The sequence below is a fragment of the Diceros bicornis genome (genome assembly GCF_020826845.1).
Source record: "Diceros bicornis minor isolate mBicDic1 chromosome 39 unlocalized genomic scaffold, mDicBic1.mat.cur SUPER_39_unloc_1, whole genome shotgun sequence".
Taxonomy (NCBI): domain Eukaryota; kingdom Metazoa; phylum Chordata; class Mammalia; order Perissodactyla; family Rhinocerotidae; genus Diceros; species Diceros bicornis.
This window is the reverse complement of record NW_026690915.1, coordinates 897,632-919,471: the sequence shown is the minus strand read 5'-3', so window position 1 is coordinate 919,471 and position 21,840 is coordinate 897,632. Positions and strand designations below refer to the sequence as shown.

The 21,840-nt window shown below is 48.6% G+C and overlaps 1 long non-coding RNA gene across 1 annotated transcript; it reads left to right on the top strand.

Annotated features, from left to right (window-relative positions):
• Window positions 1-12,252: 12,252 nt before the first annotated feature.
• Window positions 12,253-13,046, top strand: LOC131402286 (uncharacterized). The gene is made up of 3 exons (XR_009218492.1): window positions 12,253-12,350; window positions 12,553-12,653; window positions 12,960-13,046. It is a non-coding gene; the product is annotated as an uncharacterized LOC131402286 (long non-coding RNA).
• The last annotated feature ends 8,794 nt before the right edge of the window (window positions 13,047-21,840 follow it).

Genomic DNA, 21,840 nt, shown 5'->3' with positions numbered 1-21,840 from the left:
GAAAAGGAAAGGAGGTCAATTTTTAGAAAATCAAAAATGCAACTTTATTTCTGCATTGATCTTGAGTTACTGATTTGGAATCTTATAAATTCAGCATGACTTTTGCTTCCCCAGGCAGGGCCTCATGGGCTTGAGGTGTTTCTGCACTCATGATTGGTGTACAGCCCTGCATGGGTCACACACAGAATGTCCTGTGGCTGCCCTGGGCCCTGGGTGTGTGAGGCTGTCCCTCCCTATCTTGCACTTTGAAGGCTGTGATGCTGGAACGTTCTTGTCTGAGCCCTGAGTGACATGGGCCCTTTCTGACCCTTGCACCTTACACCTGACATTGCCTCCTCTGATGCAGTTCATTTGCATCACTGCAAATGATGTTCATGCAAGTGACTTGTTGACTCAGGCTTGGGACCCAATCTGGCCAAGAGCAGATGGTCCCTGGAACCTTGTTATCAATGGACATGGATGAAATCATAGTGCTTAGGGCTGCCAAATAAAGGAAATGTGCATACCTCACTAAGACTCTATACCCTCATCCTTGGAGATTACATCCTGTAAGAGATGCATAAACACAGTCTCCTCCTTTCTTCCTTTTCAGGCACCTGAGAATGGCACCAAAGTAGACATGGTTTCATGGCTCCCCATCCCACACAGCCTTACCTGTGGAAATTTGTACAGTTCCAGCAGTGTTCCAATCTGGGCAGAAATTGCACATGTTGTTTCAGTAAGGGCTGCTAGAGACTTGTTCTCTCTCCTACAGGTGTAATTTGGGTTGTCTTTGCCCAGCCCTGAGACCCAAATGAGGGAACTCTCCAGTGCCTTCTGTTCATAGTGCAGGACATTATAGAGATCAACTCCCAGAGATATGTTGGGTAAAAGATGGGAGTTTCTGTTGATTTCCTCAACGGCAAAAACCAAGGCCAGAACATACTGATAGTTCTTGTACTGAAACCTGCTGAGAGGGATGGGGCTCCTTAGGGAAAAGACTCAAACCACAATTATCTTCAAATCCAATGCAACCACTTAATGAAGGAAGAATGCCCAGCCAACTCATTCCATCTGTGGCAACAGCTCTCCTGAAGCCTTAGAATTTATAGCTAAATCAAGTAACATCACCTGGGCTCTGGAACGTCCTTACTGAATTCCACACACATGGAGAAAAGTGATTAAGTTTATGAGAAAAGTTTAATGAATGGAAAAGCAGATCACATTCAGAGTGCGTTTGGTAAATGCTTCTTTGGTTCAGGATCCAAAATGCTTGTTCATTTGAACACATCATCAAATGCTTCAGAGAACAGCAATAATATCAACATGAGATTGGAGATAGCCCTGGGGAGGAAGAGTAATTACAACTGAAGCCTCTGGGACAAGCAGAGAAGCACGGTGTCTGTGGGTTGAGAATGGTGCAGCAGAAGGCTGGCAATCAAACTGCCTAAACTCCTGCCCCATGAAACTCATGTATCTGCCACCATCAACAACCAGGCAGCTAGGATGAGCTTCAGAGCTCCGATGAAGAAGGAATCACCATAAGGCAGAAACATCCGGGAGAAGTTTGAAGGAGTTAAAACTGAAAACACTTAGGAGTCTAAGAGACACAGCCTTGTAAAGTTTAAAAATTGAAAATGTGATTACCAAAACTGATTCAAATAGAAAATAAAGAGAGAATATTATACAAATGTGGCCATGTGGTTTCAAGAGAACATGTGAGAAAAAAAATTCCAAATATCCACCAGGCCTGGAAGAATTTACATGGGGCGTTGCCTGCACGCCAACTTGGCCAGGAACAAGGTCTCCTGAGCTGGTGTGAATGGAGAGCAGAGGAAAAAAAGAAAAGCATTCAGCCTCTCCTCCTGCCATGAGCACAAGCTCTCCCTCCAGCATCCAGGTGCCTGAAGTTGCGGGGACACATGAGCTGAGCTTGACTTCCGCCCCCAAGATATTCACCCCAGACCTTCCCTGACAACACACGTGTCATTATAAATAACATGTCAATACATTTGAACATTTAGATGAAATTCACAAATTGCCAGGAAAATGAAAGTTACCAAAACTGTCTCAAGAAGAAATGAGAAATCTGAATAGTCCCATGTCTGAAGAAGAAACTGAATCCATAGTTTAAAACATTCCCACATTTCATTGTGGCTAACACCTCTGCTGGCAAATTCCAGCAAACATTCAGGAGAGAAATAATACACATTGACTCTAGCTCTCCCAGAGAACAGGAAAAATGGGAAAAACTTTTTGATTCATTTTATAAGAATAGCTTAACTTTGCTACAAAAATCTTACAAGGTCATTAGAGGAAAGGAAATTTACAAGCCTCTTTTTTTCTGGAACTAAACTCATGTATTCCTAAAAAAAATTAACCTTACAAATCCAGCTATATTTTTGAAGGAGGCCACATCATGACCAAATTTGCTTTATGCATTGCCATTCAGTGTGCTACTTCCTGAAAAAGGAGAAATAATAATCTGGGTAACTGCGGTTATTATCTATTCTATATATCATGTATAATCTACTATAAATAGAACTGGTCATGTTCTGTTTGTTGGCCTGGGTGGTGTTAACATATGTGTACCCTTTTTGATAACTTATCAATCTTTACACTTGGATTTGTGCTCTATTCTGATTGTATGTCATATTTCAACAAATATGTTTATTAAAAAGAGAAAATGAAAGCACAACAATGAATGAAAACCATAACAGTTATCCAATTGAGAAGTGCCCAGAGGACTAACCAGAAAGTTTGGGGAAAACAAACCAAAACGGACCTAACAAGTTAAAATGCAGAGTTATTTAGAGTCAATACAAACCGGAAATTTAGCTTATTGAAGGTGAAATTGTAGAGATATACACATGTGTATGTGAGTATTCTGTCATGTATACATACATGTATATGATATACATAGATACATGCATTATATATATGTATGAGTGTTTGCCAGGCAAATAAAAGCCAACAAATTGGTTCTGGTTACTCTGCTGGGAACAGAGGGCAGTGGACGTCTCATACATTCTGGCTTGGAAGCAAGACTACTTGTTCTCTGTGGATGAATAAACAACAAGAAAAGAGAGCCTGTGGTAGGTAAATACATGATTGATTTATCTGAAAAGCTCATCTCCTCCCCTTCAACTTGAAGGTTAGTGTAGGGCGAGAGCACGGGTAGTTTCCACTGTTCACCTTCTCCCTTAATATTCAGAACAGAGAATCAGTTTTATTTTGGGTGGCAATTCAACAAACTAAAAGATAAAATTCCTAACCCTTCTTGCAGATAAGAGTGACCAGACCAAATTCAGGCCAATGATGTGTGACAAGAAGTATGGAGTGGGGGTTTGTGGAGGCTGCACAGATGGAACTGACATAGATGGGAGGTTCAGCATTAGACACATGTGACACCAATCCACAGGTGTCGTAGGTATTATCTCATATACACCTGACGATGTTCCTAGAAAGCTGTTTTTAGCACCATCCCCATTGTGCAGGTTGGGAGACTGGGGAGATCTTGAGAGGCACAGTGGCTTTTCCAGGACACAGAACTGGTAGGATAAAAGAGGTGTGACTTCAGCTCTGTCTCCTCAAAGCTGGCCACTGGTTCCGCTCCCAAGGAGCTGTGGGGAGGGTGGTGATGGATATTTGTGTACAGTGATGGAGATGACATGGGCAAGGAGGGAGAGCAGCCAACAGCCTAGCGGGGGCTTTAGGTGGGTCTGATTGAAGGAAGGGGCCAAGTAATAGAACCTTGAAGAAGTGACCTCACTTCCTTGGTGACAGCCCCCAACAGAACTTAGAACTCTGGTTACCAGGCACCCACATTGTAACCACAGCCTCCTGTCCAGTTCATTTGAGTGGAGACACTCGACACAGCAGGATGTTCTCGTGTTGTCCTGTGACTTTCCGAGGCTCTGGCTCCCGGAAAGCCAAGAATGAGAGCATGTTAAGTCGCTTTAGACATTGGCTCAGCCCTCACCTCGAATGTCTGTGGCCTTTTGGCAGGAGGAACCATCAGGTAACAGCGTAGCCCAGGGCAGGCCACTCTAGGTCAGGCCACAACTGTGATCCCAAATGGACAGCCCCACACCCCTTGACCCTCAGTGTGTGTGTGTGTGTGTACGTGGGAGGTGGAGTTAGAGAAGGTAGTATGAGGAGGAACCACCCTGAGCAGGAGCAGGTAGCTAAATGGTGGAGATCTGGTGGTGTGTCATGTTCATACTGAAGAACTTGGCTGCAGGAGAGGATGGTGAGTGCTGGGGACCAAGCTCTTCTACCCACATGTGAATCCCAGGCCGTCCAGGTGTCATCACATTCCTTCCCTGATGGAGACTATGCAGATGCCCCTCTGTGCCTGAACTCTGGTGGGGTTTCCCTCTGTGGCAAAGTCCAGGCAGGTCCCTGATGCCTCCTGGCCTGACTTCTGGGCACTGTCACTGCAGAGCTGCACCCAAGTGATGGTTGAGGAGCTGGTAGATGGTTTCCAGTTTGCCATCTCCCTGGAGAGGACACAGGTGCACCAGTCCATCAATGAAGAGGGCTGGTTTGAGGTGAGTGTGGGTGCAGAGGGGTCTTCATACCCAGGACTCTGAGATGACCAAGGCACTACTAGAATGCAGACTCAAATCTGAGTCTCCCCTGGAACCCCCCAGGATTTTCTCATTAGAGTGCTCCACAGCCCCACTCCCAAAGGAATCTGGACCTCCACTCCTTCCCACCAGCTACACAGGAGGGTAGAAAGTCACCTCAATCCTCCCGCTGGTTCACCATGATGTCATTGAGTGTATGTACCTCCTCCTCTCCCTCAGTGTGAGGATGAGTCCACCGTGAATTTCAATGAGGCCTGCAGGATGCGGGCCCTCCAGACAGGAGTGATGGAGAAGCTGAGAGAGTCCATCGCACCAGCTTTCCTGAGGAGGAACATCTCTAGCTTCACCAACTTCATGGTCAACTACTCGGCCTTAGACACATCCCACCAGGTCCTGGACCAGCTGTTTACTAGGTGAGTGCCCACTCCCTCCTCAACACAGTGGTGACTGTGCCCCCAGCCAGCTGTATGTCCTGGGAGTGTCACCAAATCTCTCTGAGCCTCAGTTTGCTCCTCTGAAAAGTGGGGTGGGAGAGGATAAATTTCATGGGGATCTTGCAGGAACTAATGGGATCAGCCATGGCGGGTGCTTACCTGGTGCCTGGCTCTGCAGAGAGGGCTGTGGACGTGCTGTGGTTGTTCATGGTGTTTATTTCTCTCTTCCCCGTGAAAAGTAGTCTGCCTCACCCATGTCTGAGATGCGGCCTTTCTGAGTTTGGAAAAGCACATGGAAACCACCCTGTCAAGGAGTTGGAGAGTCCATCCAGCTGGTCCTGGTCCTTTTCCTTGGGGTAGCCAGTCAAGGATCTCTGGGGCAGCAGAGAGGCCCTAGGCCCACTCAGGTGTCTGGGATGGTTCTGGGTGGATTACATTCATTGAACCATGTAGATTAAGCACCTATTGCATGCAGGACATTTGGAGACAGTAAACCCAGTGAATGAAGGAGACACAATGTGTGGCCTCAATTTCCGTCTGAGAGTCAGACATTGACATTCGACATCATTCGCAGGTCTTGTCATCCACCGTCCATCCCAAGGGATGCCCTCATAGCCTCCTTTACCTCTGAAGGCATCTCCCCTTATTCCAGCCAGGAGGGCAGAGCGCAGGACCACCTAAAAAAGTGAGTGGTCTTTGGGTGCAGAAGGACGGCCTCCTGTCTCTAAAGAACAAGCTGTCGGGGGAGAGATGGAGGCTGTGGCTGAGGGGAGCCTGTCAGAAGCCGCATCTCACGCATCTTTTGATTCTCATGGGAAGGCAGAGGCCCGGTGGCTTCCACTCCAGGAGGACAGGAGTCAAAGAGCTATGGATGGGTGCCAGGACCCCTGGGAACCAGAGGGGTGGCTGGGCTGAGTTCTCCCCTAGAAACCCATTCCCACCACAGACCCATTTTCATCTGCCTCCCCTTCTCCACATCTACCTCTTCTGACCACTGCCTCCAGGCCCAGAACAGGAGGTGTGTGAGCAACCTGGTCACACATCTGTCTCAGTGCTCAATCCAGTTGCACAAGTGCATGGAGGGCTGGGGTGGGCTGTGTCCCAGACCTTCAGGAGAAGAGTGTCAGTGGGAAGAGAGTCACAACAGACTCTGTGTCAACCTGCTGGATAAGCAGGCCTGCCACTGCCAGGACAGCCTCACAGGGGTCAGGGCTGCCATGTGGCTCTCACCTGGATGGAGAGGGGCAGGCATAGGGTCCAGTCCCAAGCCAGGGTGCCTTGGGTGAGAAGCGTGGAGGGAAAGGCCAGGCCTCTGACTCTGTTGCCCAATTACCTCCCCCAGTGCCATCTCTTCTCTGGTGGGAACCTGCCCGAACCCAGGGCAGGATTTCTGCGAGCTCCTGCACTATCTCTGCTTCAGCATGAAGCTGGCCTCTCTGCATCTCAGCTTGCCTTACTCGGGGCTGCAGGGCCACGCCTACCTTCTCCAGGTCCAGCTGGAGCATCCACGGCCCATTGAGGCAGAGCTGGAAGGTGAGGCGACTGCAGTCTCGGATGACAATTTGTAGAATGTTCAGAGGCTTGGTTCACTTCAAGGCAGTGGGGTCTTTCCTGGCTTTGACAGGCACAGGGGAAGTCAGCTACTTGAGTGACACTGTTTCTTTCTCCTCCTGCAGTACCATCTCCAGAGCTCCCTCCAGCTCCAGCGCCAGAGCAAGGGCCAGCTCCACGGCTAGATCCAGCTCCAGCTCTAGTTCCACCACCTGTGCTAGAGCTGGAGCCAGTGTCACCTCCATTAGTCCCTCCAGGGCCAGAGCCACCAACACCATCAGCTCCAGCCCCAGTGCCAGCTCCTGAGCTGGAGCCAGCTCCACCATTGGCTCCAGGGAGAATCCTTCCTCCACCTGGAGAGATAACAGCAGAGCCAGATCCAGTCCCAGAGCCCGCCTGCCCCTGGGACGTGACCACCAAGAACCTGCTGAGGGAGGAGAAGCCTGACTTCTTGGAGTTCCCTCCCTGGCTGGTGGCAGAGCAGTTGACACTGATGGATGTGGTGAGCAGCGGGGCTCTCAGGGCAGGTGGGGCAGGCCTTCCCTGTGCCATCAGCTGCCCCAGACCTGCCATTTCCTGATCCAGAATCCCATGATCTCGGTCCAACCTCTTGCTTCCCCACATACCCTCATGTGACCTGAGCAGCCCTCTTAACTCTCGAGCCTTTGCTGTCCTCATGTGGACAGGAGAGATTGACACTGAGAGCAGCTGCCATGCAGAGTGGCTGTGCAGATGGATGAGGTGGAGCAGAGAGGAAGTTGGGCAGAGTCTGCGCTTTGGTGGGGGAGGGGAGCACACTGAAGTGCTGTCTTGTCCTTGGGTACTTCACTCATTTGCCCAGGAGGCCTCAACAGCCTCAACACTAATTAGGCACTTAATGTGTACATGACTACAAGGCAGACAAACAAAGCCCCTGGTTGTTGCTGCCTTGGGGGAATGTGCATCTGAAAGAGGAGTCAGACCCTAGGATGGTCAGAATGGGTGGAAGATGCCCCTAGAGATGGTCATGCAGGAGCCGAGTTCTGGTGTTTGGAGGAAGTGAGACTGGGCTGGGAGCAAATGTCACTATCCCGCGCCACAGTATCGGTTCCTGGGTCATCCTGTGCTGGGTGCCCTCAGGGAACACAGGCAACACCCAGGGACTCCCACAAGCCTCAGGCCACATTCTCAGCTTCCTGAGCTCCAGCTCTCACCACTGACCCAGCCTGGGACTGGGGGCTGTGGACACTGAGCTGTGCTGTGGCAGGGCTGGGTGACACTCCCTGTCCTCCCCAGGAGCTGTTCAAGACAGTGAGGCCCCACGAATTCCTGGACTCCATCTGGTCCCAGGGTGACAACAGGGGCATTCAGCACCTGGCACCGACCATCCATGCCACCATGACCCACTTTAACAGAGTGGTCGAATGTATCATCACCACCTGCATTGGGGACCCGAGCATGACGGCCCAGGACAGGGCCAGGGTGGTGGAGCTCTGGATCCAGGTGGCCAAGGTAAGATGTGGGAGCCCTGGGAGCCCCTCTCTGGAGTCGGGGGAACTGCCCCTTCTCCTTTCTCAGCTCTCATGTTTGAAGTCTGTGGTCTGAGCCTTTGCACAAACCTTAGGCCCCTCCTGCCAGGCCTCGATGACCTGACTCCTGGTCCCAGTGGTGGGAAGCTCACCCCTTCCTGGGCTCCTTTCTTGGCTTGAGCTAAAATCATCCTCCCTGGAAGTATTCCTCATCTGGTTCCAGCTGTGCCTTTTCCGGGTTCCCTGAGCCGCTGTCTCATCCAGGACAGGAGACGTCAATGAGGGGACAGAAGCCAGAAGAAGCAGGGCTCCAGCTCCCCCTCACAGCTCATTCAATTCCCTTCCCCAGGAATGCCACGGACTGAGGAACCTTTCCTCTCTCCATGCAATCTTCTGGGATCTGGAGGGCCCCTCCATTCAACGTTTAAAAGAGTCGTGGAGACAGGTGTCCAGGTGGGTAGGCCTCTCTCCATGCGAGCACCACCTGGGTGGACCAGACACCCCCCACAGGGCTGGCATTGCCCTTCAGTCAGTTGGGACCTCCTGGGAGACAGCAAACCCTGGGGTTAGGGTCTGACCTGGTTGGCAGGCTTCAAGTCTTTCTGAAAACTTAGGCCAGTGGTTCTGCTTCAGGAATCAGTTTCCCTAAGTGACAGATCATGGCTTGAACCAAATTGAAGATTTTCAAGTGTTTGCAGCAACAGAACTCTCTGTCCACGTGAAATTAAGACTGTTTAAAACACATCTGCTGAGAAAATAAGAGAATGGAGGCCCCAGGTGACAATAGGAGAGCCCCTCCCCAGTCCCAGACACCTCAGGGCTCAGAGGACACAGTGAAAATGCTCATCCAGGCTTTCTGGATCTTCTGGGTTTTCAAATAAAAGGGATTTACCCTAAAACCACTCCACAGTGTTTCTTTCGTTTTTTCCCTCCTCAGGAAGAACTGTAAAATAGTTGAAAAGATCTTCCAAACATGCCACCGGGAGAGCAGGAAGCTTCTCAAGGAGGTGAGTGGAGGCTGGAAATCTGGAAGGACGGGAGGTGAGGTGGGGAGGGACCAGGCAGGATGTGCTTTGGTAAGTTTTTCACTTAAGGTTCCCCGAGAAATAATGGTCTGTCTTGTCCAGCTGGACAGGAAGCGGGGGGTGTGAGCTGCAGGGGCAGGTGGGGACTGTTTGGGGCAGGAGGCCTTGGTCACGGGATACAGTGGTGTCGCCTGGACTGTTCCAAGAGGTGAGGAGCTGGCAGAATGAGCAGGTGTCTGGCTTCCATGGGAACCCATCAGCTGGCCCTCATCATCCTCCAGGCTGGCGGGTGGATGGAATGAGTGGGGGTTCCTTTCTTCCTAAAGCAGCCCAGTCTGTCCTCAGGAAGCCAGGCCCCTGCTGCTCCTTCTGTCTTCACTGCACCTCACAGGGGAGGGCACTCTGCCTGTCCCAGGGATGGGCACTGTGAGGTCACACAGGCCTTGTGAACATAGGGGCTGCACAGCCTTGGGCCAAATGGTGGATCTGGGACAGAACTGTGTGCTCTCTGGGACTGTGCACTCTAGCCCGATAGTGGTCACTGCTGACAAACCAGTGAGTCTCCCCCAGGGCGTTGTCGTCAAGGATACGCCCCAGATGGCAATGAGAATTATCAGGGAACCTACAGATTCTTAATGGACCTTCCTGACAGATTCTTAATGGCCTCCATCGAGGCCCTGGCAGGAGGGGCCTAAGGATTGTGCAAAGGCTCAGACCACAGACTTCAAACATGAGAGCTGAGAAAGGAGAAGGGACATTAGAAGTTTCCAAGTGAAAAAGGATGCAAATGTCACCATTACACAGTGCCGTGGTCACCCCCTACACTGTCACTCAGATGTGGCACAATGGGGTCCCCTTCCTGAGTGAATGAAGGAGGAGTTCTGTGCAGGGACCATCCTGAGGGGATTCTAGGGAGCTGAGGCCTTTGGCATGGCCTCAGGTCCAGCCTGGTGTCAGAAAATCCCTGGGGGCTGGAAAACACAGAAGCCACTTGCATGGGACACCGAGAAACCTTGTGCCTCTCCATCCATGGCTCAGGTTGACTGAGGGCCTCAACACACCCCGAGAGTCCAGAGGACAGGACATTGGTCAGAGGTGTGTCTGGAGGAGGAGTGAAGGCCGGGGGCCAGGGCCTCTGGCTGCGAGGGGCAGCAGTCTCCTCTGTGGGCCCCTTAGCAATTCACTGCCCCTCTGTGGGCCTCGGTCTCCTCATCTGGGAAATGGAGGGAGATGATCTGTGGCGCAGGCCTCACAGGGGTGATGAGGTACAAGGGGGAGAGGAATGTGCAGCAGCTTTGTGCTCCTCCTCCTCCATGGGGGAGGGGACAGCACTGGTGACAGTCAGATGACACTGAGTCCTCAGGGGACCCTGGGAGGCATGGGGAGTCCTTGTCACACTTTCCTGATGAGGAGAGAGGCTTAGGGGCCTGGGCAGGCCTAAGGGCACAGAGGAGGGAGTGTTGGAGCTGGGAGTGATCTAGCATCAGGGCACCCTGGGATGGGAGCAGCCATAGACACCAGATGGCCAGGGTCCAAGATCAGGGCCCTGGGAGACACGGGGAAGGGAACATGGCCTCCCTGAGCCTGTCCTTGACCCTGCAGGAGGTGTCATCTGTGAGGGCCACCCATGAGATGGATCCGCAGGGAGCCCAGGAGAGGCAGCAGCAGCAGGTGAGGTGGCCTGAGGGGGAGGGTCCAGGTGTCAGAGGAGGGGTCACTCTCCTCACGGCTGGAGGCCTCCCTAAGAGAGGGGTCCCTCCTCCTCCAGCCCAGCTCCAGGAGCCCAAGAGCCTGAAATGCCTGCCCTGGAAGTGACCAGGAGGAGGCCTGGAAGGGCTGGGCCCAGGATGGGTTAGGGAGGGGAGGGGCAGGTACCACATACCCTGGGATTTGCCAAAAGCCGCCCCTGGGAGGTGACTGGGGAAGTTGGGTGGTCCTGGAGGGGGCAACTGGGGGGAGGCCGCTGAGGGTCCTAGGCTGTTCTCTGTGGGAGTCTGTGGTGGGCAGGAGGCTGGGGTGAAGGGATTTGGGGGAGGGTCCATGGGGGCACCTGAGAGGTGGGACTCATCTCACCACTCCCACCCTGATTTCACAGGGTGTCGTCCCCTTCCTGGGCACGTTCCTCAATCACCTGAAGCTGCTGGACATTGGGATGGAGGATGATCTGGAAGTGAGTGAGCCTGGAGGTGGGGCCAGGGAGCAGGATCCTGAGGTTTGGGAGGCGAGAGCCCTGCACTGGGACCTGAGCTCTCAGTATCTGGCAAACCTCCTCTCATGAGAGCCCCATAGCCACCCCTGGGAGCTGGGGAGTCAGGCCCATCTTAGCAATGCGTGAATAGATGCTCCGCATAAGCCCCCCACCAGTCTACCTGGGCTGGTGAAGCTCATAGCTGCCTGCCTGCAGAGCTGCAGGAGGCTGTGTCTGAGATGGATTCAGCCTCCCCCTCGGGTCCTGCCCCTGGGGGAGTGCCATCAGCCCCTGCAAGTGAGGAAGCACTTCTGTGTTCCAGCTGTCCCTTCCTCCCTGAGGCCTCAGTCTCCCCGTCTGTCATCAGAGAGGGTGTGCTACATAAGGTCTCTGGCCTCAGCTCCCCTGTCCCTCCTGCCCTGGAGCCCAGAGCCTGGCCCAGTGTCAAGTTCTCTTTGTGGAAGGTCTGCCCTCTGCTGGGCCCTGACATTCCTGCAGCCTGAGAAGGGGTGGGATGGGGGTTGGTTATGGGCTTAGGGGGCTGTTTCTGATGGACATTGGCTGTCTCCCTTCCAGGGAAATTGGGTCAACTTCCAGAAATGGTGTGACGTGAGCAGTTATGGGGAGGGTGGGGATGTGGAAATCAGAGACCTCCCCTGGCAAGACTTTCTCTGGCCTCATCCCTTGGGTCTTACATTTATTGGGAGAGTCAGATCCACAAAGCTGGGCATCCCATCACGTTGGCGGGTGCGGGAGGGGCTGACATCAAGGACACCTTCCTGGATGAGGAACTAATTCAAGCCAACTGTGAGGACAGGCAAGTCCTGAATGGAGTGGGAAGGAAGGAGGGTTCCCGAGTGAGCACAGACCCCAGACCAGATCCTCACTCCGCACAAGTTCCTGGCAGCCTTCCCCACCCAAGCCCTGTCTGCATCCTGTCCTTCCTCCCAGAAATTCAAAGTCATCCATAGGATCCAGCTGCTCCAGCAGGCTGCAAATTCATATGACCTGGAGCCCGATGAGCGATTTGGGGCCTGGTTCCAGGCCATGGAGCCCATCAGTGTCCATGAGAGGTGAGGGGGACAGGAGTTGGGTGAGGGCAGGGCAGACTCTCTCTGATGACCAGCTCCAGAGCCTGTGGCCTGGATCGCTGATCAGCCTCAGAACTCGTAGCGTGGTGACTCATGGGGCACCAGGACTCAGCTGCTGGCAGACTCTGGGAGGGGCACCTGAGGTGTGGCTCCTGGTAGCTCACAGGTCCACTCTGTCCTGTAGCTACTGGGTCTCCTGCCGGCTGGAGCCCGCACACCAGAAGGCGAGCAAAATGCGGCTCTTCAGGAGAAAGAGGAACCGGACATCCTCCAGTTTAGGGCCGAGTGAGTGTCAGGAGCAGCAGCGACTGAATCCAGGGGCTCAGTACAGCTTCGGGCTAAGCATGGGCCTAGATCCCAGCTCCAGTGCTGACCAGGCCTGGGACAGGCCGCTCCCCTCTTCTCTCTGGGACTCGGTTGCCTCCTCTGAAATGGGTGATGCTAAATGATGCCTCCTGCATCAGGGACAAACAGGGTGCTGTTGATGGACTGAGCACTCGGCACAGGGTTTGGATAAGAGTGAAGGGGGGCAGGGAGGTGTGCCGTGAATCTCAGAGAGGCACCCCAAAATAGTCTGTTTCTTCTTTTCAGCCACCGTGCCCTTGGCGATGAGCCATAACCCTCTGGAGACCACAAGTTCAGCTCCTCCTGAGCAGCAGGGCCACTGGGACCCTCGGGGTGCACCAGGTCAGCTCTTCCCCCCCCATCCCAAGTAAAGGAGGACATCTGAAGACTTTCCCTGGTTTCCACTAAAGCCCCAGATGGAGGGCACGACCCCCCTCCAAATCCCTGACATCTCCACCCCAGGGACTGTTTATCCATTGAGGAAGAGCATTAGTATATGTTTAAGAGTAAATATCAGATTTGAATGTTGCAGTAAGTTTTGTTTCTGTCACAGCCTGGGTGTTGTGGTGTGGTTCTTTCACTTCTCATGCTCATGTAAATGAGACACAGAATCTCACATTCTGCCTTGAGTTAAGAACTCATGTATGGTCAGAGCTTATGGTATGTGGGAGAAGGGAGGACGGCCAGTCCCCTCCCTGGCTACTGAATGACACTCTCAAGTCCCCCTTCCTCACAGGACAGGTGCATTTCAGTGTGGTTCACCTGGGCCAGGAGCAGAGACAGCCCCTCAGATCTCCCTGGATGTAGAGGTTGGAGGGACTTTCCCAGGCAGAGCAACAACCACTGAAATGTGGGTGTCTTTCAAATACCACTTGCCAGGACCATGTCCGTCCCCAGGACAGCGGCTGTCTTTCTACAGCTTTCCAGGAAGAAGGAATGTTTTCTGCTTCTCCCATTGAGGTTTCTTTTGATCAAATATTGGAAGTTACCGTTTTCTAATCAGTCTCTGGATTTGCATCAACACTAAATGAGGAAAAAATGTAAAAAGATAAAAGTTTGCATGTGGAAAGGACAAGGTCAGAGGAAGACCATGTGCTGATGGAATAAGGGCCGACAGGATATCCCCATCAGGACGCCTCTAGGGCTCCCTGTTCACCCTTCGCCTAGACTGGAATCCTCCTGGGATCCTGGCCCATGCCATGGAAGTCCTTTTCCCACTTGTTTCATATCCAGAGGAAAAGATTCATGATGCAGCTTTTAAACCTACAACAGGACTTTCTTCCATAAACCTCACCACTCCCCGTGAACTAGGATTTCCAGCATCCCCGCACTTCCTTATATGATTCTTTTTGGGCAGAAATTCCCTAGAAGGCCCCCAGCCTCTCTGTCAGGTACATCGTGGCCATTCCTCCCTGGCTGTGCCTGATGGATCAGGGGTGAGCTCTGGTTTGCCAAGATAACAGACCTTAATCCTGGCCACTGAATGACCCACACTGTCCATTGCTGCCTAGGGTGACATCTGGGACCCTGGTGTTCTGAGGTCCATGGTCTCAGACAATCACTAGTTTACACACTCAGTCGTGTTGTTACTGACTTGTCCCAAAGGGGCAGCTGGGCCTGAGCGCATAGAGCACGTAGCCCCTGGGATGACTGTGTTCTTTTCCCCAGTCTGTGCTGTGGTTATGTGGATGTGTGTTACAGGGCTGTGAATCTTGCCTGTTGGGTGTTTTGAAAGATGAGGCACGAGAGCGGCAGGTATAGGAGTGGGTCCAGCAGGGGAATGCAACCCATCTTAGACAACACAGACACAACAGACACAATCTTACCAATTAAAATACTGAAAGGCTTCCCACATGGGTAGTAAACAGACACTACTCTGAGCTCACCCCAAGAACCCACCCTACGACTAGGAGCTAAAGGGTTACCACCCGCCATTTTGAACATCATGCCCTGGAAACACCCTGTAAGACAAGGGCCATTGTCTTGAATTCCTTGGTACTTCTTCCCTCTCCTTTCTGAAGGCTGCAAGTGTCACCCAGGGACGCCTTTTCAGTTCAGCCAGATGCAGAGTAGAAATCCTGGTTCCCACAGCCCAGGCCCTTCCTGCCAGGGCACTGCCATCCAGGAAAGAAAGAATTCACACCTCGGTGTAGACATGTAAACACACACAGGCATATCCCACCCAAGCATCAAGATGCATGAACTAGTAAGAGAGTAAAAGGCGCTTCAGAAACACATCAACCAATTGCAAAAAAAGGGTTTTTTAAAGATCCTGACTCCAATAAAATGCAAAACCAGGAAATCACCTTGAGAAAACTGGGGGACTTTGGATACTGACCAGATAGTTGATTATAGGAATGACACTTTTATTTTTGTGTGTGATAACATTAGTGTGTTTGTGTTCAAAAAATCCCTCATCTGTAAGAGAAACTGAAAATATTTACAGCTGAAATGATGTGCTCTCAGTCATCTCAGCTGGTTAACTCTAGCGGGGTGGGTGTGAGGATAAACGAAGCCAGATGGTATACGAGTTGATAATTTTTGAAGCAAGTGACAGGTTCACAGAGGTTGATTTTCCTCTACTCTGAGATTTAGAGATTTTTGAAAACTTTCAGAACACAATTTTGATACAAATAGTATACTCGGTGTTCACGTTACAATGTTACAAATTAAAACATTGATTGAAAATATAAAGGAGTGCTTCTCCTTCCTGACCTAAGGAAGCTCTCTCTCAGTCTCGTTCTGTGAATGACCTGATGATGCCACCAACTGTTCACTTACCACATGTTTGTGGAGTAATTCCTATGTGCTCTGTGCTGTGTGCAAGGTGAACACATTTCCACGACTCTGGATCTCGTGTGGGAAGGAAGGCAATGAGTCTGCTGCCAAGGTTCTCTACGGGGAAAATAATGCCTCCAGGGGGTATGCTCATTTTTAAGATTCCAAAATCAAAGCTACACAGGTTTGCCAGGTAACAAACAAGAGATACTTAATTCATGATACAGAAATGACCTATGTCTGAATTAACATGTGACAAAGAAGAGAAAGATTGATGGATTTTATGTTAAAATTAGATGCAAAATCATAGTTCTGGCCCCTGGCCTAGTGGTTAAGTTTGGCAAGCTCTGCTTTGGCAGCCCACGTTCTGTTCACAGGTGTGGACCTACAACACTCAGCAGCTATGCTGTGGCGGTGACCCACATACTAAGTAGAGGAGGATTGGCAACAAATGTTAGCTCAGGGTGAATCTCCCTCAGCTAAAAAAAAAAAAAATTACATGCAAAATGAGAATAATTTATGGAATCAGATTTAATATATATTAAAAGATAAATCTCATTCAAGTAGGTATCATCTCTTCATTGAGTTAACACTCAATGAAAAAACAGATATAAGTTCAAAACACTAATTCCTCAGCATCGATTATCCTATCAATTTTAATATAAAAAGGAAGAAAAATCATGGTAAATAAAAATTGATGTTATCATGAAAGGTAAAGATCACGATGGACGTGACAAAGAGATGCTGTGAGAGTCAAGCCTGTCTCATGGGGAATTTCTCAACCACATCACTCTCTTTTTCTTCAGCACCGATGTTGCTTTCCTCACTGTGTTTTCAGGATGCCTTTCTTGGCTCCTTGCTCTCTCTGCCTCCCGGGCAATCTCGTCTGTCCTCGAGGCCACAGTCACTCCCTCCCATGCTTTTCTTCACTTTCTGTGTCTGTCTCCTGATATCTCCAAAAGATGCTCGTTGCCTGCAGAGGGGCTATGAGAGACCCAGACCCAAAACAGGACTCATCTCTGCCCAATATGGACACTGGCTAGGGGTGGGCTCAGGGCTGGTGTGCAGACCCCTCAGCTCCAGCCACGGCCCAGGGATTCACCTGGACCCCCCAGTGCAACTGTTTTTAAGGTATTTGTGAATCCAAAGGACTTAAGAGTTCTCCTTCACTGCTGCAGGCCTGGAGTCCCTACAGTCTCCTGTATCCACAGACTTGCTGGGGATTCTCCAAGGTCTCCTCCCATTGACTGCACATGACCTCACTGCCAGGATGGGAAGTGATTCTAGTAACTGACCTCTGGAATATACAGCTGCTCAGCCTTCAGACTGTATAGAACTTCAGTTTTCTACTTGGTTTTAGTTTCATGGTCTCATTGTTTCTACTATGAAGTTAGGACATATTTTTTGAGCTTTCTCTTTAAAAACAGAATAAAATGCAAAATTGGAACAAAGAGGAGCATGAAGACTACCATCCATGGAGAATGTTCGCAGCTCATTTGGATATTGCACCCTCTTTCTCTCCCTGGAGAAATGTGTCTCAAATCATACTGTCCATTACAATCATTGCAGAGTTTTTATAACTCAGATTGCTGGAACTCAACCCAAGTAGGTCTGGGGAGGCAACGGAGAATTTTCATTTCTAAGACGTTCCCAGCTGATGTTGATGCTGCTGATATAGGCATCACACGTTGAGAACGGGATTCTGGGACACTATCAAGCTGATGTGTCACTATCAGTGCAAATCCAGACCAATTTGCCTCCTCCATCTTGCTTAAGGGTGTTATTCTCTTCCCTTCTCTATCATTGTCAACTATACACATGCTGGTACCCTGTAACTTACGTTATTGGGACACAGAGATCCAAGGACTCCATAACTCCTTTGAGTGTCCCATCTCTAATGAAATCACGCACTCTTCCACCCTTAGATACTCACTTCCACACCCAGAGCCTGTTTTCAACCAAAATTCTCCTGCTTGCAAATCAGTAACTCAGAAACACCACATTCCCACCACAAATTTCCACATTTCTAGTTTTTACACAAAGAACTCTACTGTATATAACCATTCTTTAAGAAAATAGATTACTCCAGTTAGAGTATCTTAACAAGGCTCTCTTCCTTCTCTCTTCCTACTCCTCCCTATTAATCTTGGATTCTGTGGTCCATCATTTCAATAACCCACTGACAATGCTCCCTAATTCTTTACTCTCATCATATCTGCCCTGCAAGCCTCTGACTTTGGATGATTCCAAATACCTGCCAGGCCATGTTGACACCTGCACTGAGGATCGCCGCTGAAGAGAGAGCACACGAGGAGCCTGGGGGTCCCAACAGAGAATCAACAGCAACCAATGGGCCTCCATGCATTCTCTAACGCTTCCTGAATGCTCTGTTAATTTCTTTCCATTTCTTGAGTTCCATAAAACTATTTTCTCTTGACCTACTTCATATCTCACAGACAAATTGTTAACCACCACACAAGAACTATTTCACACTCTAGTCATCAGATCTAGAAATTTTCCTCATAAGCAATTCATTTATCACAGCATTTCTGTTGTTTTATACAGATATATTTCTTTCTTAGGTAAAACCATTCTGATTTTCATCTCATCTTTCCATTTCAATGACCTTATGCTTTCAATATTCGCAGTACTTTCAATCACCTCCCTACTGGGATCATGCCTCATGTTTCAAATATGCACAAATCTCTACCATCTACAAACCAATCCCTCATCCATTGTTCCTAATGCCCCTCACCCTCGATGTCCTCCCTCTCCTCCTCCTGCCAGGGACTCATTGTGAAAAGTTCACTTACATCCCAATGCCTCTGTTTCCACACTGGCAACTGATCCCATGTCCCCATTCTGTGGATGCTTCTCTTGCTAAGCTCACAGGTCAGGGGTCTTACTATTCCAATGTGGCCTTTTCATTATTTGTCTGACATGTCCTGCAGTAGCATGTGACTTTGTGGCCTTCAAGTTCCTTTAGAAAGCTCATTTGTCCTTGGGATCCACCAGTGCTACACTGTCCTTCTCCTGCTGCAAACTTCCTGAGTCACTTCTTGGCTTCTCTTTATAACCAACCCACAATGCCTGATGCTTCCCAGAAGTCAGCCCTGCTCTGACATCTGCTGTCCACCTGCACCCTCCTACTAGGCAATCATATCCATTTCCCTGGCTTCAAATACCACTAATGAGCTAAAAATGTTCAAAGAATCAGCACAGATCTGACTCTGCCCCCCAGACCCAAATATCTACCTGCCCACTCAGCCCATCAGTGATGACTTGACTCACAGTGTCCAGGTTCCAAATTGAAAAAAACACATTCCCAAATAATTCACTTCTCTCTCAGTGTTCCCAAATTCACTTGTTTGTGCTAATATCCTGTCTGTCCCTGAGTGTCATTCTGGACGCTCTGCCACCCCACATTCATATCAATGACCCATCCATCCACCCTCCTGAATCCTCCTACAGATTCTTCACTTTTGGATTATTTCTAATCACCTTTCAGAAATGACACAAAATACCATTCCCACACAGTGAACTCTCCTGCTCTAGCAACCTAAATTACAAAACTCCATTTTTCCTCTTTGTTGATATTTTTTTCCACTTTACTTATATGTGCATCATCTCTTTCTTTCAATATTCAGTTCTCACTAAATGGGATACTCCATATAGACATGACTAATGTAGATTTTCTAGATGTTTCCCTCAACAGTGTTCTCATATGGCTTTTCACACAAAAAGAGTTCATATATTATATCCATCTATCTATCTACCTACCTACCTACCTATCTAATTCAAATACTAAAAGTTCACTTCCTGAAATATTTTAAACCCATCCACTTAACTACATTTATGCAAAGATATCAAGTTTTTTTGGTATACTGCAATAAATTGGCAATTACAGCTTAAGATTTCCAAATCCTCTCTCCCTGTAATCAGCCAACGAGATTCTAGTTACAGTGATCTGTTTAAAATGTAAAACTGATCAGTTCACCTTACCTTTTAAATCCTCAATTTCTGTCTTCAGCAGATATTTTTCCTGTTGTCCTATCATAATTATTAATACTACCCTTTTCATTCCTCAATATGTTCCAGTTTGGAGAGAAAACTATTTGGTCATTCTATTTATAGAGCACCTACCACATGCAAAACTCTGGTGTAAAACCTGTGATCTACAAAAAAGCTAAACAGACTCACCGCCCCTGTTTGACCTAGTCTTAACGTGAGGAAAGACATAATAAACTGCAAAGAATTTATAACATGCCATGTGGAAATAACCATTGTGATGAACAATAGGGCAGAGAGAGAGAGATTGAGCTTGAGTACATTTTCAAGGCTAGCTGTGTTTGTGTGTGTGTGTGTGTGTGCGCGCGTGCATGTGCTGATGCATGCTGCCAGGATAGGATGAGTTGCTTTCTCCTGTGGGGTGGGGGAGCCTCCTTTGCTTTGGGAAAGTTCCTCTCCGTGCACCTACTATGGACTTTGTCATCCACATGTATTAGTCACGGTTGTCTAGAGAAATAGAAATAGAATATATATAAACATAGAGATGTGGAGATGTATTACAGGAATTGGTTCACGAGGTTATGGAGGCAGAGAAGTCCCACAATCTGGCATCTGCAAGCTGGAGAACCAGAAAAGCTGGTGGTATAACTCAGCTGAAGTCTGAAGGCCTGAGAACCAGCACCTCTAATGTCCAAGGGCAGGAAACAATGGGCGTCCCAGGTCAGGAGGAGAGAGTGGACTCACCCTTTCTTTTCCTTTGTGTTTAAACTAATTCTTGCTCATGTAACAATATTTTTGATGTTTCATATAGGAATCTAGCTTCCTTTCACATTCCTCAACTTATTTACCAGTTGTAAACTTTATAAGTTATGTCCCACTCAAATAATAGATTTTCTCTTCTTCTCTAATATTACTTACCTCTTACTTTTTGATTCTCATTTTTTCATGACTGTGCTCTCCAGTGCCACACTGAATCACAATAATGTTTGCCAGGAGCATTTTCCTCTTCTTAAGTGTAGCGTAAACACCAGATAAATTCCTTGTCAGGGCAGAGCAGGCATCTAAGAGAGAGAAAGTAAAAACGTGCAGGGGAATCACTTCTACCTGGAAATCAACAGACTTGCTTCTCTTGGCTGTTTGGAGCTGGAGATGCTATGACAATGTAGCCAGCTGAGAATCAGAGCATCTCTCTCTAGTCCCAGGAATTAGTCCTGGTCAAATCTCTCAACTTCTTTAGACCTCGTTTTCTTCACCTGTAACATGAAGAGTTGGATGAGTCTTTTTGAGGTCTGAAATCCAGTGATTCCAAGATATCCTTCACCCAGATACACTTAACAAAGATCAGAGAGAATTTTTAGTTGTCTTCTTCTGCATCAACATTATTATCCATATCACCACTTAAAGACATATCAAATGTCTACTTTTGCATGACACTGATAAAACAGGTTCCATACCAAATCGCTGTTCATTGGGATAACAAATCTATAGTTAATTGTTTAGAGGTAAGTATAGAGATGGGCCCTGCTGGAACCAGCAATCAATGCTTTAAAGCAATGTCTTGCTTTTTTTTACAGCAAGGCTGTGGAAACATTCCCCAATACACCAGTATTCTTCCGTACTTTGAAAGTATGAAATAAATGGGAGCCTTGAATCCATGGTTACGAGTTAATAAAGATATGATTTTTAAAATTTTACTAATGATGCCATTTGCCTAGTATGGGGCTGTTCTCTGGTGAGTCAAGAGCAGATGTATTCAAGGCCACTTTCATTTCTTTAATAAATATTTACTCAGCGCCTACCACTTGCTGCAAGATATCAGTGATCTACCCTAAGAGCATTTATATTCTAGTAGGGTGACACAGACCATAAACAAAAAGAGAATCCTGAGGTGATCAATAAAGTTATATATATGTCAAACATTTTTCATTCTGGACTATTTTTCACTCTTTCCCTTCTTTTACTCTTTCCCAGAACTCTAAGCATGGACTTGAAAACCCAGAAAGCATGGGTCCCATGTTTCTTCTCGCAACACCCCTGTTTCAAAGACATAGTGTTGATAATCTGAGAGTATGTCTCCTTAAGACTAAGTTCCTATGAATCTGCATTATTTCATCACTTTCTTGAGAGGACGGATGATATTACGAAAGGAAAACAAAATATCATATGGGATTTATACTCGAAATGATGTTTCCACTCTAATTGTGTTATTTAATGTGGTGTGATTTGGGGCAAGTCAGTTACTCCTTCACAGACAGTGGTAATAATACCCTGAAAAGCATTCTATAGAGATTAAATGAAACAAAGTATGAGAAACTGCTTTGTAAATTGCAAAGCCATCTAT